The sequence below is a fragment of the Phalacrocorax carbo genome, chromosome 9 (assembly GCF_963921805.1).
Source record: "Phalacrocorax carbo chromosome 9, bPhaCar2.1, whole genome shotgun sequence".
Classification (NCBI taxonomy): Eukaryota; Metazoa; Chordata; class Aves; order Suliformes; family Phalacrocoracidae; genus Phalacrocorax; species Phalacrocorax carbo.
In genome coordinates this window covers 38,439,905-38,458,104 of record NC_087521.1, presented here as the reverse complement: position 1 = coordinate 38,458,104, position 18,200 = coordinate 38,439,905, and the positions used below count along the sequence as shown (strand labels likewise).

Here is an 18,200-nt window from a genome sequence, read left to right as displayed (position 1 = left end):
ACACCGCTAACCAACGTCATCTTTAACTTTCTGGCTGCTGGTGCCAGGAGTGACAGAAGTCCTGCTCTCCTCCATGAGAACATGACCCTGAGGTCTGGGGTGCGCCGCTGCCTGTTGCTTTCTGTCATCCAGGGGTGCATCCTTTTATGCACGTTGCCTTTCAGACTCCAGCTGCCTCCCTGATGAATCGTTCAGACCCCATTCTCTGCAAATTTCAGTAATAAACTCTTAAACGGGTACCAGCACAGCTGAAACAGAACACACAGAATGGAATTAGGATGCCTGGCCCCTAGATGGACAGATCTGAGAGCAAAATGATGTTGCCACTAAACACTTGAGCAAACCAATTCCTCAAGTTTCCTTCACTTCATAACTTCTCAGGAGACATGGTGGCCTTGTTATAGCTGTGGAAGCAATATTTCTCCAGTAATCTCTCTGCATTTCAACCAACAGCCAAATCAGCATCCTGTGGTTGTACTGGAAGTGCCTGTGGTGTAGGGGCCAACCCCTCTCTCCAAACCAGCTAACCTAAATTCTCCTGCCACCTCTGCCACGGACCACGGCAGGTCACTTTCTTCTAGCTGTAACTCCCCTCCTATTGTCTCCAAGTGAAATACAAGTCTGAGGTGCGAGACGCTTCCTGGGGTTGCACATTTACAAATTCTTAGCAAAATATATATTTTTTTTTACATCAGGTGTATGCTTTTGGTAAAGCTACTGATTAGTTTGGGCAAAGGACAGTTCCCTGGAAAACCACAGGAGAAACTTTCTGCAGAACTGTCAGCTGCTGAAATGTATTTGCTGTTTATCTGCTGTTTCCACCCATTTGGAGTGTGTTGAAGTGGCTCTGCACACTGCAGCACGAGCGCAAAGCTCCTACGCACTTTGAGATATTTCAGTTACCTTTATTAAGCAAATGCTTAAGATACCCGCCAAAGCAGAACCAAACTTAACAAAACTCTTTCTGTTAAGCAAAGTTCATTGGCAATCATTATGCTGCAACCTTCTGACTTGGTATTGATTACAAGAGAACATCCCAGCAAATATGGTTAGATAATCAAATACGGGATATCATCTGATCATACATCGGATAATCCTATATCAGCCTTGCCACCATCCACTACCATCACCCACATCAGACTCTCTGGCACTTCAGGACATCCCATTGCCTTTTTATATATACTGACTGATATATATTTATATATAAATACTGACATAACTTAGTTATCTGTTCCCACAGTCTTTTCCCAGTGTTTCATGATTTGTTAAAAATAGCCGACAAACAGATCCACGAGGTTAGCAGCTCCCGGAGATTCCTGGCCATTTTTTAATGATCTTAGAAGCAAACTGTGTGGTCCTGCTGATTCAGAAATGGTTAGCAGTTGCTCTTTAACATCCTTCCCAGTTACAGATGGAATAGAAAGGATTTAATTATCACAGTAAGACATGAATAAATCATCCTGTTTCTTTCCACACAGAGCGTGAGGACACATTTAGGGTTTTCAGCCTCTCTGTATCCCAATATGTTTGGTCTTTGCCTGAGAGCAGCCCAATCACACTGCTGGGGTTTTATTTATTCAGAGAGAAACCCTCCTTATCCTGCTTAATCCCACTGCCCGTCCTTCCCACTGACACAGAGCTTCTCTTCTCTCCCCCGATTTCCCAGCTGTGGATTTGCACATTTCCCTGTATTCTCCTTTTGCCTTTTTGCATCGGTGTTTTCTTCCCTCTTAAACCCAGGTGGAGATTTTGTTTTCCTTTCGAATCAAAGACACCTTCTTCCTCTGTAGTATTTGTACCAGAGATTTAAAACAATAGCAGAGAAAGATGCATAGTCATGTCGCAGGTTTTAAGTATAAACATAGCTTTAGATTGACTGTGGAGATGAGATCTGCTGGGACTAACCGTGCCGTCCGCGACAAGTCCTCGCGGGACCAGCCTCCCCTCCAGCCTCTGCAAGGCAGCCGTGCTTCCAGCCGGAGCCACCCCTTCTCCAGCCGACCCGTTCCTGCTTCCACCCCGCTCCCTTTTCTTGGTGTAGCTGTTTGTGTGGGTCAAGGAACTGGCCTGGATGGAAAAGGAAAAAAAAAGATAATACATTTTCTTGCATCTGTTTAATATTTTTTCCATTTCCTCAAAGTCATTTTGCTGTTTATGAGCACCAGCAGTTTTGGCAGCACAAGGAGAGAGGTGGTACAGGGGCAGGAGGAAACACTGGTGATGGGAAGCCAGGTGGGGGTGATCCCCACCTACCCAGTTCCATCACAGGAGCCCTTGCCCACACGGCTTGACCCATGGTAGGAGCAAGTCCTGGAGCTGCAAGTCTCAGGATCACAGAGAATCAGGAATTACTATTATTTTTACATGAATGAGAGGTTTATTAATACTCTCCAGACTATTCTCCAGAACTTTGTGTATTTTTTTTTTCAGACTGAAGGAGTTCGGTGAAAAAAATGCATTCAACTTCCCAGGTAACTAACTTATTGTATTTGATGTCTGTGACAGCAAAAACCAAATGGGCAGGAAAAGGTTTGAAATAAGCCTGATGAGTTTTTTTAATTAGAAAAAGAAATACATTTTAGGAAGAGAGTATTCATTCCTCCTCAGTTTCACAGAAGTAATGGCAGAATATTTTGCATTCAAAAAAACAGGTAAATACCTCCAAGAGAAACCAGGCTAAAATCAGAGGTAGTTTGTCTGGGTCTGGAAACAGAATCCCCGACTGGTGGGGGCTGGCAGGGCCCTCTGGAGCTCATCCCGTCCCAGCCCTGCTGGAGCAGGCACCCCCAGAGCAGGGGCACAGGGCCGCGTCCAGGCGGGGGGTGAATGTCTCCAGGGAAGGGACCCCACAGCCTCTCTGGGCAGCCTGTGCCCCTGCTCTGGCACCCGCACAGGGAAGGGGTTTGTCCTCATGTTCAGGGGGAACTTCCCGTGTTCCAGCTTGTGCCCATGGCCCCTTGGCCTGGCGTTGGGCACCGCTGAAAAGAGCCCGGCCCCATCCCCCTGACACCCACCCCTCAGGTATTTATAGGCACTGATGAGATCCCCCCTCAGCCTTCTCTTCTCCCGGCTGAACAGACCCAGGTCTCTCAGCCTTTCCTCCCAAGGGAGATGCTCCAGCCCCTGATCCCCTTGGCAGCTCTGCGCTGGCCTTGCTCCAGCAGTTCCCTGTCCTTCTTGAACTGGGGGGCCCAGAACTGGACACAGCACCCCAGATGTGGTCTCAACATCTTCCTTTAGCTTTCCCTGTGCGCGGCGCCCATCGCACAGGCAGGAGCAGCACGTTGTGCGGGGCTCTGCGGGTCCCTGGCGATGCACAATGCCCAGCGCTTTCCTCCTGGCGACCGAGAAACGGTAAAACCGATAGCAGTAAAACATGATAACGATTTGGGGGAAAGGCAGCAAGCGACCGCAGGTGTCCCCAGGTTTACACCCCTCGCCGTGCCCCTTGTTTTGGAGGCGGTCGCTCAGCCCCAGCCGGCCGGTGCCTCTGGGTGAAGCAGGACTCGCAGCCCCAGGTGGCATGGCTGTGCCAGAGGGACCTGGTGGCACCCAGCACACCCAGCGAGCAGGACGTGGGGCTCCATCCCAGAGTATGCCAAAAATTCAAATTCATTTGTTGTTTACCTCCACATAAGGCTTGGGTTAAATTGCTCTTCTTTGCAAACAAGCATAAAAGCACATGTCTAGAAACCTGGTTGAGAAAGGTATATACAAAAATTAAGGTGCACATGATAAGATGGGAGAGGATGCATTTTTTAGCATTGTTAGGAAGAAGAAAAAATCCATGGATTATTGTGCTTTGGAAGCACTGATTCTTGTTGGCAACGGGAAAGCCAAAGCAGCTGGAGACGAGCAGAAATCAATCCAGCTTATTCACCCTCCGTTAGCACTTGGCTGAGCTTCAGACAAGGACCTGGAGCCAGCAAGCCTCCGTCTGCGAAAGCCCTGACCACCCCTCACGGGCTGAGCCCACCCCAGCTCTGGTCTTTTCACACTTCCAGCACCCAAAGCACCCAAATGGTGCCTGAAAAAGCCTCCCAGAACAAGGGCCAGGTCTGCTCCCGGTGTGGGAGCTGCACTGCGGGAGAGGGGAGCGGCTGAGGAGAAGCTCCTGCAAAGCCCAAACTGTGGGAAGTTTTTCTCACTCCTAGTATGAAATCTAGTAAGATTGGGAACATCTTGGCCTTATTATTTGTGTCTCAAGTCCACTTGTCCTGTACAGCTGAGAAAAATTTCCTCCAGTGAAGAAAAATGAAATCTATGGATTTTTTTCCTCATTTTTAAATTTAAGAGTGAAAGAAAGGACAAAAAGATGCCATGCCTTACTATTCCCCTTTTTCTTATATCCTTCAACCAACTCCTCAATCTTAAATCCCATCATTACCCCCAAGTTAGCGTCTTGCACATGGAAGACATCTTGCAGAAGAGAAAATTAACATTGTGACTTTGCAAGAAATAAGATAGAAAAATGTGATACAAGGAAGAAATGAATACAAAGCACGGACACCCTGCTTTCATTGGCAAGTGAGATTCCCATCACAAACCTGAGGGAAGAAGTTTCAACGAGAAAGAGTCTCATAAGAAACTTCCCAAATTTCCTTCAGTTAAGGGCTAACGACCTGCTTCTCAATTATATATATATATGAAATAACCACAGAAACAAGATAAGATTTTATATTCTTGGTTTTGTTGTCAGCCTGAGAGCAAAGAAGAAAGGTAAATTAGATGTGCCTACCCCTAGGAGCAGTAATTTTATTTTAAGCCTCTGTATACCATAAAAGCAGAAAAAAAGTCTCTTTCCTTTTGAGATAATTTCTAATTAATAAAGTTATATTTATTACAAGCAATTAAAAATATAACCTCAGGGCATGAGCAACAATAGAGATATTCTGTCTGAGGCTTATCAAAATTATTTTCATTGCTTTTTTTCCCCAAGTATTCTGCATACGAAAATTCATTTCTTGAGGCTACGGTATCCTGTTTCATAAAAATAGTGTTTTCTAATTAAATTAATTTAACAAAGGAAAAAAAAAGTGTGTTAGAATGCTTCACATCTGAGAATAAAGGTAATTGAACCGAATCATCTTCTCTGTAATGGAAGAAGCTCTGATGCAATCTAATTAAAAAAGGAATAGGCCCTATTTAATAATTTTATTTAATCATACCCAAGACAATTGTCTGGTTGGCACTTCTCAAGGATTTGGTCCACACTTCTGACGCTGAGGGAAGTAAATACAAGCGGCGCATTGATCCAGCCCTGAGAGGTAAATGAGGCATTACAGCCTTCACCACCTCCTGCGCCGGAGCGAGACGCCGTCGCCACACCTCAGCCTCTCGAACCTTTTCCCGCGTCGTTCCTTCGGTGGGTTTGTAATGAATGCTCTTCCCACAACCCGTGAGACGTGAAACATTTCTCCTCCTCTTCTTGGACACCACAGGTCTGTAGAATCATAGAGTCACAGAACAGTTTGGGTGGGAAGGGGCCTTTAGAGCCCATCCAGCCCAACCCCCTGCCATGAGCAGGGACATCTTCAGCTAGAGCAGGTCGCTCAGAGCCCCGTCCTGCCTGGCCTGGGAGGTTCCCAGGGATGGGGCATCGGCCACCTCTCTGGGCAACCTGGGCCAGGGTTTCCCCACCCTTATCCTAAAAACTTGCTTCCTTAGATCCAATCTGAATCTCCCCTCTTTCATTTTAAAACCATCACTCCTTGTCCTATCGCTACAGGCCCTGCTAAAACTTCCCACTCGGGTACCTCTGCCTTGGTTAGAAAGTCACCCCAAAGCTGTGCAAAGGCGGGCAAACCCCCTGCTGCTGTTCAAGGAGCATTTCCCGCCGCGTCTGGAGGATGCTGGCGGGAGGCAGGACGCCCATCGACGTCCAGCTGGTGGTTGGGGCAGGTCAGCTGAAATAGCGAAGGGTGCCCCTTTGAGGTTTTGCCCAGGAGCCCTTCCGCAGAGGCGGGTCACGAGCACCGAGGCGGGGGCAGCGGGGCAGGGTGGCGGCACGGGGTGCTGGCTGGTGGCAGGGTCCTCGGCCAGCGCCACCGTCACTGCAGCAGGACATGGTCCTCAGGCCAGATTCCAGAAGGGGTTTGGGGTTTTCCTGTTGGGCAGTGTAAGAAACAGACATCCATAACACCACATATTAAATCTCAAAATACTAACGCTTAGGCAGACATTAATATTTTGGCAGTATCATGCAAGCGGTATTTGAAATGTCAGTTTCTGGATTATATTAATTGGAGTTTTAAATCTCTGGTGCTTCTGCAGATACCTGAATATTAATCTCAATGTTTTGGGTTTCTGACTTGGAAAAAGAAGTCCCTTAAGGTTAGTGAGATGCCCGAGATTTCTATTCTATATGAGAAAACTACGGAAAAAATATTTCCTTCAACACATTTTCATATTTTAACAAATTCTTAAAACAAGTTTATCCTAAAAGAGTCAGAAATACACAATATAGCTAGCATATGACTAGATTATGTAAATGACTTAGTATAATCTTTTAGGCATTAATCTGTCTTTTTTTTTTTTTGATACAATGCAGAAGCCCTGAACACAGCAAAAGCAACTTATTTTCCTGAAAATAAGCCAAAACACACAGAGGCTCTGTCTTCCTTGCAGACTTTAGTCCTCGTTTCTTCCAGGCCCTCACGACCACTCTTTATCTTAACTACAAAGGGACACAATTGAAACCGGAGGCCTCCTTACCTCCAGCACAGGCTTTGCCTGCAGGAAAGATTAACCCCATCAGTTGGATTTTTGCTGTAAGAAACAAAACGGTGCTTTCCCGATTCCCACAGTACAGCGTTGCAGTACGACAGCAGGACAGCTCTGCAGCACGGCACAGTTTAGGTGCATTTAAAACTGGCTGGTGGGTCTCAGTGGCACTGTGGCTTTGGGGTCCATGTGCTGGTGCATCGCTAACAGGGTACCAAAGAACCGGTCTTCAGCTCAGGTTATGAAGCATTTCAATCAATGGCCTGGGAAGAAACATAAAGCCATGTTGTATAAAGCCTTCAGATGGCCCAGAGACTGTGGGGGTGCCGATGGGGATGGGGGGACAACGGAGTTCTCCAGCTTGTTGGTCAGCTTGGCATACGCAAATCACTAACCTAAAGGTAAGGTCAATTATAAAAGCCAATTTTAACACCCCAGGTTCAAGAGTGAAGGACTGAGGCCACTTCTGGAGGTGGAGGGTTTTACTGTGAGCACCGTGGCTCCAAGCGTGACTTGGGCCCTTGGCAGGTGAACATCAACATCGGCTTCCAACCGACACCTCAGCCACAAAAGCTGATGCAAATTCTGAGTACAGAGAGAGATAAACAGAGAGCTGAGAGGGAGGCTTCTGCATTCCTCCCTGCTGCAGGGTATCGGGTCCTCCGCTCCGCTTGTAAGTCAAGAAGGACATCCATATGGTGGAAAGGGTCCCCAGGGCCATGGTGGGAGCTCCTGCGCTCAGGCTGAGGAGGGGAAGGCTGAACAGGGCTTGCTGGCAGCGTTCGGACACCTTGGCTTCAAGAGGAAAGGAAGAGGACTCCCTTTTTTCTTTTTATTTTTTTTAGATTATATTTGTCACCTTAAAACCTATGAGTATTGTTTAGAGTCAACGTCAATGGTAATCCAAAAATCAAAACTTGACTTTTTTATTAAGAGATATCCTCTAGTTAAAATAGAAATTAATTCAGGGAAGCTTTATGGCTGGTATCAAGCAAAAGTTCCTTCTGGCTTTGTAATTGATCTGCCGTGTGTCGAGCCGCAAGATCGAGTTTTTCAGCTCCACGCAATAAATACTGAAGGCTATTTAAATGGAAAAGGGAATCACAATTTTGCTGCTTTGGGTTATATAAGCAAGGTTTAAAATGAAATTACTGTTCCTGGAGATGAAAGAACTTAAAATCTGCTCATGTTTTTTACCCTTAGGTTTAAAAAGCAAATAAATACGTAAACAAATAAATCAAGAATATTAAGTCTCATCTAATCTGCTTTAACCGGAAAATCTAAAAAGAAGCTCTCTTATTCTGCAGCTGAAAGAGTTGGGCATGTGAATCTTTCCCAAGGAAAGCTTTTCTTCTCAGATAAGTGTTCAGAATCTGAATTAAATTAGTGTTAACAAAGCAGGCTTCCTTTTTAAAATCCGGATTAACAGTACCTTAGGTGTGCCTGACTTGTTCCTTGTGATACCAAACCGTTAATTTCTCACTTTTCTGGAAAAGTCCTCCCTGAAAAACAATCAAAACCTGAGAGTGGCACAGCTGTGACCACATTTCTGGGCACTTCTTTATGCGCCACAGAAAAGACTTGCAGCTCTTCCTATCCTTCCTCGGTCCCTTACGGACAGGGCTGGAAACCAAACACGGGAGACTTTATATGTCCCCTCTAGAATGTCAATCTCTTGACGTACACAGGAGCAGTCAGTCTGACCTTTACTCTTAGTATTTTTATTACTTCTTGTGTCTGCATTTTTATGGAAGAAGACTTGTCAAGTAACAGCGTTGAGTCCAAGAATAAAGCAGCCTCTTAAACTATTTTATGCTTTTGTGTTTCCGCAACCAGGCGCTGCCTGTGTAAATACCAACCATAAATATTCATGAGCTGCACTTTTCCCCTTCCCCGGTAAGTCCTCCATGAGCACGGAGAAGGGGTGTGATTAACGCCGAGTTAATCGTGCCAGCCTGCTTGGTCGTGGAGGACACAGAGCTGCAGACTCCGAAGGACAGAGCTGCGTGGCTGCAACTTTGCAATTATCTTTGTCCTTCTCAGTGTAGGACACCTACAGGTGTCTCCACCTTGGCCAGTTGGCTGTAAAAATAACCCTGAAGTCTTTACCACTGCAGCTGTTTTCTAATCTTCAGGAGTCTTACCGCGGCGTCCGAAGCACACCAGAGCTCGCTCTCCGTTTGTGTCCTGCCCAGCCTGCAGCCAGCCTTACTGCAGCCGCTCCTGCCGCGCATCACCCACTGAAGATCTACTGCTCCAGCCTCCTCCCAGTTCTCCGTCGGCTGCTGCCCCTGGGGCTTACCTCCAGTGCTCGTCCTCTCCCCGTCCCCACCAGGAACGCCTCCCACCCCCACCTGACCGCCTGACCGCATCCCTTTGGGGATGGATTTCACTATTGTCTCCTTTCCCTATATGAATAAAACGCATTATGGCCTTTTAAGACTATCTCTCCCTGACTCTTCCCAACAAGCCCAACTCGGTTTAGTACCTTCAGATTTTTTCCCCTCTGCAACTCCTCAAGAGCAGGTGATTTAAATGACTGGTCCCTTCTAAAAAAAAGCAGGAATAGGTGAACTCACGTGGTGTGCTCGCTCAACCCAAAAGGTAGACCTGCAAAAACACCTCCCCCCTTCCTTCCATAAACCTCAGCCTGCTCCTGTGGACTTTCCCAAATCCTCTTTGCCCCAGCTGCATCCCCCCCGGGGAAGCCTCCTGCCCTTAGGGAAAATCCCCCCCTCCATCAGCACTCCTCCTCCCTTCCGTTTCTCAACCCCCGTGTGAACACTTCGGCTCAAGTGGGGATGAACAAACACTGTCAGAGTATTTGGGAACAGACACGCATTATTTCCCAGCTAAGAGCTTCTCTCTGCTTCTCCTCAAGGTCTGTTGCATTTGCTATTCCGATACCGTTGGGTTCCCCTGTTGAGAGAAGCCTCCTCTTAATTATCTACCTAGTCAGGCTAGACCACGCCACACCTAGGCAGTTTCTTCTCATGCTTTTTTTTCTAATGGATGACGAGGGGAAAATTATCAGGGAAACAGAAAAAAAAATGTCAGAGTCGCTGTTCTTTCCTTTCTAGCAGTATCTACTGCTCCGGGTTCAGGCAAAACCAGCGCCCCTGTGTTTCTAATGGCCTTACAGCTCTGCTGCAGGCACCGCAACACGCCTCCTGTTTCCTGCGGGGACGCCCCCCGTATATTTTTCCATTATGATTTCGCACTTTACGACATTGTGTTCAGTGCCTCACTTTTAAACCTTCCCAGCAGGCTGGTTAAGCTCCCTGGGGGATGGGTGTCTGTCCACTACAGCCCTCAGAGAGAGCAAAACTGCGCGGTGGGCTGGGAAGGGGAAGCTCTTCCCACAGATATCACTAGCAAAGCCATACTTAAACAGGCATTGATGCTCTCCAGTTTGCAAGTGGATACCAAAATAGAAAAAATATGGCAAAGAAATATGATTTCAATAAATATGAAATAGAATTTCAGTAAGCCCTGATCGTTGAGCTAGTATAGTTTTTCTGGGGAAAAAAAAAAATCACCTTTCTGCAGCTTCTTTGACCTTCCAACACACATGATGAGATAGAAGACTGGTGTTTCACTTCTGTGTTTCAAGAACCACATGATGGAAAATTATTAATTTCTACGAAAATATTGTCTTATTTGGCAATCAGCAGGATGAAATAAAAACTCAAATAGAAAAGTAGACAGTTATATACTATAGGCAATCTTCACATAGTGTGTACGTGGCACAATATTAATAAAATTCCGTAGTAAGTGTTTGCTCATCGCGCTGAGTTTTGGATGACGGAGATAAACTAACTCAAGCAGCAACTAAGCGTGTTGGCATAAACTAGTTAAAATAATTTGGTTCTGTGCACTACAAAACAAAAGCACTGAATAGAAAGTTATATTAAAAATTTATATAGTATTTCCTTGCTAAGCTTTACATGCATTATAATCATATCATGAAATCCATCCTGATAACATTGCCATACAAAATAACTGGGATGACTCATCTGGCATACAGAAAAACAGAAAGCGTGTGGTGCCGTACGATTATTGCAGTGTTTATAAGTTGTTGCTTCCCATCACAAATGGAGGCAATGTTTCCAGAACAAAAGCAGGCACTGGAACGTAGGATGTAATTTCCAGGGCCGGTGCTGTAGGTGGACTTCCACTAAAATATTCATGATTTTAGCTGTTAGCAACTCAAATTAATTGCCATCCATAATTAATCTGCTGTGTAGAATCCAGCTATTTTATAAACACGGGATGTATTGGACATGCCCCCTTAATTTGTATTGTAGGTTTTGTTTATTTGACAGTCAAGAATACAAAAATAGTACTTGTCACACAGAAAAAAAATCAATATTCCGCGCGCTGCGTCTGCTGTCTGATCACGTTTAAACTCACCGCAGAACTCCTACGCAATTTAAAACCCAGTCATATTAATTTCTTAATTCTAACTACATCACTTATCATTTACTCCCACGGCACGGGCGTTAATCTCATTAGCAGCCGAAGGAGCTGCGAGCAAGGCGGGGGGATGGCGGATCCCGCAGCTGGGGCGGCGGGATGGGGCTGGCTGGCACCTCGCCCTGCCTCCAGCTCCTGGGTGAGCCCGGGCCAACCTCACCTCCCAGCCCCGACGTGCCTATTCAGAGCCCACGAGTAGGACAAGGCAGTTCTTACGCAGCCTAGGTGGTCAGGAGGAGGGGCTGGGGTCCAGGCTGTTGCTGCTGAGGTTGCTGGTTTGCAGCAGGACAGCGCTTATTCCTGAAGACAAAATGAGTCGTTGACTTCGGACACCACGCGTAACTCGTCACGCGTTGGGGCACCTCGCCCGCTCCTGACCGCTTGCACAGACTGACTGCGCATGGCTGGTGTAACTCTAGGCAGGCATTGTAGAAATACTGATTAATAAAAAAAGGCTGTTTCTGTCAAAACATTTCCAGTGAAAAGTTCCTACTGGATCTAGTAAAAAAAAAAATTTGATTTTGCCCAATTTTTTAATGCATCGACCTAAGTTTGACAGGCTGTTTTGCTGTCAACAAGAAAGAGGATACAGAGAAACTACAGCGACTTCATCCGTCAGCTACCCGGATGGCCGGGGGCCAAGAGCGTGTCACCCATGATGAGGGGCCTGTGCATCTAAGGTCAGCCCACCACCACTTGAGGGGTGCCTGCAAAGCCAGACCCTCCTTGGCAGGGTCAGGAGCAGCAGCTACGAGCTGCAATTCGGGAGGCTTTAGGCAAGACGTTAGGGAAGGCGGTTGTGGAAGAGGCCCCCGGAGGCGGTGCAGCCTCCATTCCTGGAGACCGCCAAACTCATCTAGACAAAGCCACGGCCGACCTGCGCTAGTGCTTCAGGGTGGGACTTGGGTGGGATGACCTCCAGAGGTCCCTTCCAAACAATATTCCTATGATTCATGGCGCTGCTGTTAGTTCCAGACATACGAGTTTTCCAAATTATTCTGTCCTACATAACTTGTAGCTCACAACATTGAGTTTTATTTCCTGCCATCTTGTTGATCACCTTGCTTCGTTAGGGTCCCTTTAGACCGGAGAATTGCAGCTTTGGCTGATCTAAATAACTCCATCGTCTGCAGATGTACCACATCAGTAATCACTCCCTCCCTCACGTCGTTCATTAGCACGCCAGACAGCAACAGCCCCCGTGTGGAAATCCCCGGACACCCTACCGTTAACCTTTTGCCACAGTCAAACGGCCATTTATTCCCGCTCTGTGTTCTGGGACTTGGCTGAAGACACTTTGAAAGCCCAAATAGATAATGTCAGATGGCGCTGCTTTGTGCCTGCTTGCTCAAGTGAGAAATAGACCGGTATTTCCATGCAGAATAATGACACTACACAGCAGAAGTTACACCACCGCAGCTCTCGGGGGAGGCTGTGAAAAATCCCTGGTACTGATGGCTACGCTGCGCTCATCCCCCGGTTTCAAGAGCTTTTTAGACATATTCCTTACTCCTCCTATCGCTGCCCTTGTTCTGTATGCCACTGACTGGGGAAAGGAGTTAAATTAAAGCTGTGTTACTAACACTCGTTTAAGTGCTATTCATACGCCCTGCGGAGACCGTTCTTGGAAATTCTCCACCAGCTACAGCTACACGCAGTCACCCAGGCAATGGGGGAACTGAACGACTCCTCAACGTTGGTTACGCGGGGGCCACACCCCTGGTGCTAACACAGAATCCCTCTTTCTGGACTGAGGAAAGGAAATGGAAGCAGCAGGACGTGGGTTCTGCCTGGGCCCCTCGTCAGACCCGGGGCAATCACTTAGCCCAAGCTCCGCATAAGGTCTTTGGGTGTCTAGCGCTGGCTGAAATCTCCTTAAAATCAGCAGCCTTAATATCTCCAAGGACTTTGGCCTTATCACGATGAAATTGTCCATCTGCATGGTAAGGAGAATGTTTTCTCTTAGGGAGGCGGAGAAAAGCCAACCAGCACCTCAACACGCTCTGGTGCTGCAGTGGCAGAAGGCAGCAGGTTAATTCAGGTTATTCAGAAGATGGGCCCCCCCGTGCGAGAGGATCAGTACCGCTGAGAGTAGCGTCCTCAGCAAAGACTGGTTCAACCACCCTTTCCAAAAGCTGCGCAACACCCTCGAACTGCCCCTGGCCCTCACCTGGGGAAGCGCGAGGACTAAGACAAGCCCCCCGCCTCCCAGCGGCGACCAGCAGGATGGGGAGCAAGACTGGGGTGCTGAGACACCGCAGGAGGGGGAAGCGGCGATGGGGGGTAAAGGCCGACGCTGTGCAGGCGACCCGCGGGCCGAAGGGTGAGGGTGACTGGGATGTAGCGATGCCCACTGCCAAACGGCAAGGAGCAGAGGCTGCAATGTGCTGAGTAAATCACTTGCGATTAATCCTGCGACCAGCTTCAACTCCAAAGCTTGTTCATATCCATCACGGTCTAGTTATCAGAGAGGAAAAAAGCAAAACTTACAAAAATATATTCCAATTAAGTGCTCGTAGCTCAATGAGGTTTCGGCTCATATTTTAGTTCTACTGAACTGTGAAAGCACCGGTGGAAACCTTTTGAAGTAGTCAATGATTATTTTAACAATTCAACTTATTTTCAAATGATTTATCCAGGAAAATAGCAATACCTAACTTCCCTGAATTCACTGAACCAATGTGTTACGATATGTCATATAATTAAACTAGTCATTAAGATTTTTACTTCGGATAGAAAAATCAAATCTCTGAGGCACCTGACCTTTTGGGTACTTCAGCCTTTCACACTTCAGTTACCCAGTTGTCTTAAAATTGCCTATTAGTCACTGCCTGACTTTATGGGCTTTCTGAACAGTTTTTTGAACAGCAAATTTAATATTAAATAATTCTAATAGTTTCACTTCTTAGTTTTAGTAGCAGAGTCCTGAGAAATAACCCAGCCATAATTCTCCCGTAGGCGGGCCCTCCCGTTTTAATTAATTCCTCACTGGTAGAAGTACGGCAGATACGATGTTTTCTTTTTGTTTTCAATAAATAGTTGTGCTTAAGGGAGCCTGTGAGAGGATCGGTAGATCCTTCCAAACCATTACCACTGTGTTAGGTTCAGATAGGAATGAATATACATCTCAAAAAGAGGGGGCTTCACGAATTGCATTTGCAGATATGCCAGAGTCTTCCGGTGACCTTTATTTTTGCCTTAGGCAGCGGAAGGGTTCATCCCACCTGATATGCATCAGAAAGGGTGAAAATCTTCCTGGCCTCTGCCACATCCTTGCAAAGCACTTCATTAATAACAGCAGCATCAGTATCGCAGTAAGTGGTGGCCATGGACAGTATGAACCAAACTACGAGAATTGCAGCAAACGACGGCACGATCAGCTCCAGGGCTGCCTGGACACAGCACAGGAATAAACGCACAGACATCCATCGGGCACAGCTTGTTTTCCCATGGGACGTGTGTCGGGCATACTAGTTTATATTAAAAAATAGTTCAGGTTTTTGGCTTGATTCTTGATTAGGTGGCAGAGCCACGGTGAGACAAACCCTACACCTCGAGGCATTCATTTTCAGCACGCTCAAGGGCCATTTCTAACAAACTGTGACACTTTTTCAGCTTAAAAACACCCAGCAGGAAAGCCCTCGGCAACTTTCGGCACTGCAAATGGCTCGTGCCCACGGCAGCACGGGCAGGGGGACCCCAGGGGTGAGTGTTGCTTGGCTCACCAGTTGTACTGGGAGATTTTAGACCAGTGTTGTAAGACCACCGTGCTACAGCAAACTGAGTCTGCACAGCCTTTTTTCAGCCAGTGAGAGGAAAACACCTTCCGATTCTCAGTATTACTCTGGTGCAACCAATCTAAACTATATAATGGTTCTAACTGGTGTCTCGAGGTGGGTGCTGGTCTCACGTAATATTTCATGGTTTCTCGCTGTGATTACCCACACCCAATCATCTACTTCAGAAGGTGAGGCGGGAGCAGAGAAATAAGGAAGATGCTAGGCATGGAGTTCTGTTCACAGCGCTGGGAACACGCGGCCGCCCTCAGCGCAATTAGCTGGAGAGCAGGCGCTCTTCCCCAGGCCAGCGGCGTATGAGATCCGTGGTTAGGGATTATCTGAACGGACAGCCGATTGATTTTTGGTTTTCCGCACTGTTGCATAGTGACTGATCTAAATCTTGCCTTTTTATTAACCTGCCTCCCCAGCGCCTGCCTAACGAAGCAGAGGGAGCGGAGCGAGCGCGGCAAACAAAAGGCTCAGTCACTCAAAGCCGAGCAGCTCCGGAGGCGCCGGGAAAGGTCAGCACGTCTGAGGCTGCGCTCGCTGCCAGCGCCGGCTGCAATTAGAGGCGAGAACGAGGAGCGCTCTGCTGCACCGGCTGCCTCCGCAAGCTCATTATTTCCTGGGATCCTGGTGTCAGGCCACCTGACAAGTATGGATTTAGGTGCCATTATTAGATTATATTCAAATTGTCCCGGGCTCATAACAGCTACCGTTTGTTGTGATGGCTGGAAAGATTCATGTTCCTGCTAGCTGACTGCTCTTGACAAAATCGTCTGTGGGAACTTATCGGAGGAAAATACTGCAATAATTATATGGTTTCCACTTGATTTTAAAAAGGGAAGTTAAAAAGAAAACCCAAAACTTAGAGCATCGCTGACTCTTACGGACATGATTTATATACGTATCTAGCTTTAGTACATCACTATGTGCCTGGAAGTACTCAAAAGGAAAAAAAAGGTCAAGAAAAGTTATATGCAGAACCATTTGAGTTTGATTTTTAAAAGAGTAAATGGATGTTCTTGCGGCACGCATGAACTACCTGAATAAAAAAAGTGGGGCGAGATGATATACTAGTTGAAAGTTCACAGTCAAAAGTGCTGGATCAAATAACAAGATTTTCTTCTGAAATCTCGGAATTCTTCAGTCTGACATGCGGAAAGGTAAGGAAACTAATTAACCACAGGACAGGTACGAACCATCAGTGAGAGGCGTCCTTAACGCAGAAAAAGCCAAAGGTAGGGCAGGATAGGCAAGATTTTTTCCTAGCAAGAAAAGCTTGGCTATAAACTACTAATAGTTCAAGGTATTAATGCCATTTCAAAGGACGCGGCTCCCGCTTTCTCTAGCGTATGGCGTGCCTTTATCATCCACGTGGGTTTAGATTTTGCGTTTGAATTCTTGTGAAGCACAGTCTTCATACAACCACGTTCCCCAGTAGCCAAAGGCAAGTGGAGAAGAGCTAGAGAGCTTTGCAGACGTCTTCCTCCGCAGAGGCCGGAGAGAGGACCCTGCATCTTATATCAAGCATTTGCACACAGTGGCCAAAGATGAGGCATTTCCAGTGGTGGAGAGAGAAATACGATGTATGAAAGGGAGAAGTGGTTGGCCTCCAGGGAAGGTAGGAGATGAGTTTAGTTATAGGGAATCTGGAAGCGGTTGCAGTCAAGGTGAACCCCGCTGAGGCCGCAGCCCCACCTGAAGCAGCCCGCACCCAAGGCAGGGCACCCTGGCAGGGCGAAGGGGGCTGCCCTGGAGGCACCACCACGGCGGGAGCCGGCCTCCGCCGAGCCCTGCCCTGGCAGGAGAGCGGGGAAGGTTTGTCTCAGCTGCCTGTAAGAGCTCTCAGTCTTTGTGGCGGAGCAGGACGGAAGGTGCTACAGTGCTGGGAGGTCCCTGCTCCCTGCAGCAGGCTGGTGATGAGCTCCGGTGGATTTATCGACCTGAGGACAGTGACTGCCATCTGGGGTACGGGCAGATGACTTGCAGGGGGATAAAAGCTTGAGGAGATGGTGGTCAACTATAAAATCTGAAAGACGAAAAATTTCAGGGTCTAATTACCATATCTGAATGAGGAACGCAGAAGAATTGAGAGCCAAACTTTCTTCTTTTCACTATTCTAACTATATTTTGCCAAGGGCTTATACTTAGTGAAACATCTTTCCATCAGAGGGAAGAACAGGAATATGAATATTAACATCACCAGCAGGTGCACATTACTTTTGCAGAAGACATAAAGATGAAAGAAAGAAATGCAGTTGGTAGCATTGAAGATAAAGGCAAACAAGAGTCAGACCCTACATTTTTATCAGGCAGATTTCATTGAGCTACAAAATTCAAAATGCTTCAAAGAACTAAGGAATATCTGCCGCGGCGCACGGCCGGTCCCTGATAAGGCGCCTACTTCTTTCTCCCCCATCCCGGCTCAGGGCTGTCCAGTGACAGCGCTCCGGAGGGGAGGGACGGGGCACAGGAAAGCTCTTGTTCCCAAATCAAATATGCGACGCGCAAGCTGAGAGTGCAAACAGTACCTGTCGGGAGGCAGGGCTACCCGCCCTGAATTTTATAATATCATCAGAATGAATCCCCCAAAAACATCGGCGTTAACATCGTTCTTTCTCTGGGTTCATCTGGCCACCACGGAAGATGTTTTAATCCCTCTGGTAATTTTCATGTTTATCAGTCTCAGCTGTACGTCTTAGCACGTAACCAAAGGCTCCCTAACGCACGGCTAGGAATATGCATTCCCAATTTCACCTTTTCTGTGTAACTCCACATTTTCCTGTCCCAGTCCCTTGCTGTGCTCTTTGTAGCAAAGCGGGAAATAGAGCCAAGCGCTGAACTGACGTCGTTAGCATAATCTTGAAGTTACAGGGCCATTATTCTGGTTACTAAAACAGCTAATATGTAGTAGTTTACTCTGATCATAAAACACAATGTGAAATGAAAAATAAGAGGTAATATATAACATGACGGTCATTTCTTCATGGAAAATTCCTGATGGATGAAGGCCTATGTTATCCTCATTTTGCTTTTCAGACTTAATACTCCACCTTCCTTTTCCTAAGGAATTGATTTCAGTACGACATTTGCAACATCAAGCGTTATATACGCTTAATTCTGCCAGGCCCCTCTGATATCCGCCGGGAGCAAGCCCCTTCGCTTCTGATTTAGCAAAGGCTTGTGGATATTTTCTTCCCATAAGCTTCTGCTTCAAGG

The 18,200-nt window shown here is 47.0% G+C and overlaps 1 long non-coding RNA gene across 3 annotated transcripts in view; it reads right to left on the bottom strand.

Moving 5' to 3' along the window:
• Positions 1 to 1,214: 1,214 nt before the first annotated feature.
• The window catches only part of LOC135314959 (uncharacterized), a 56,900-nt gene continuing 39,914 nt past the window's right edge, over positions 1,215 to 18,200 (bottom strand). For 2 of the 3 annotated variants that reach the window (XR_010374372.1, XR_010374374.1), the window contains exons 2-3: positions 6,715 to 6,986; positions 3,924 to 6,106 (exon numbers count right to left, since the gene is read on the bottom strand). This is a non-coding gene — a long non-coding RNA (uncharacterized LOC135314959). Of the gene's footprint in view, positions 2,068 to 3,923; positions 6,107 to 6,714; positions 6,987 to 18,200 lie in introns of those variants that run through there. The other variant, XR_010374373.1, reaches the window with a different exon arrangement.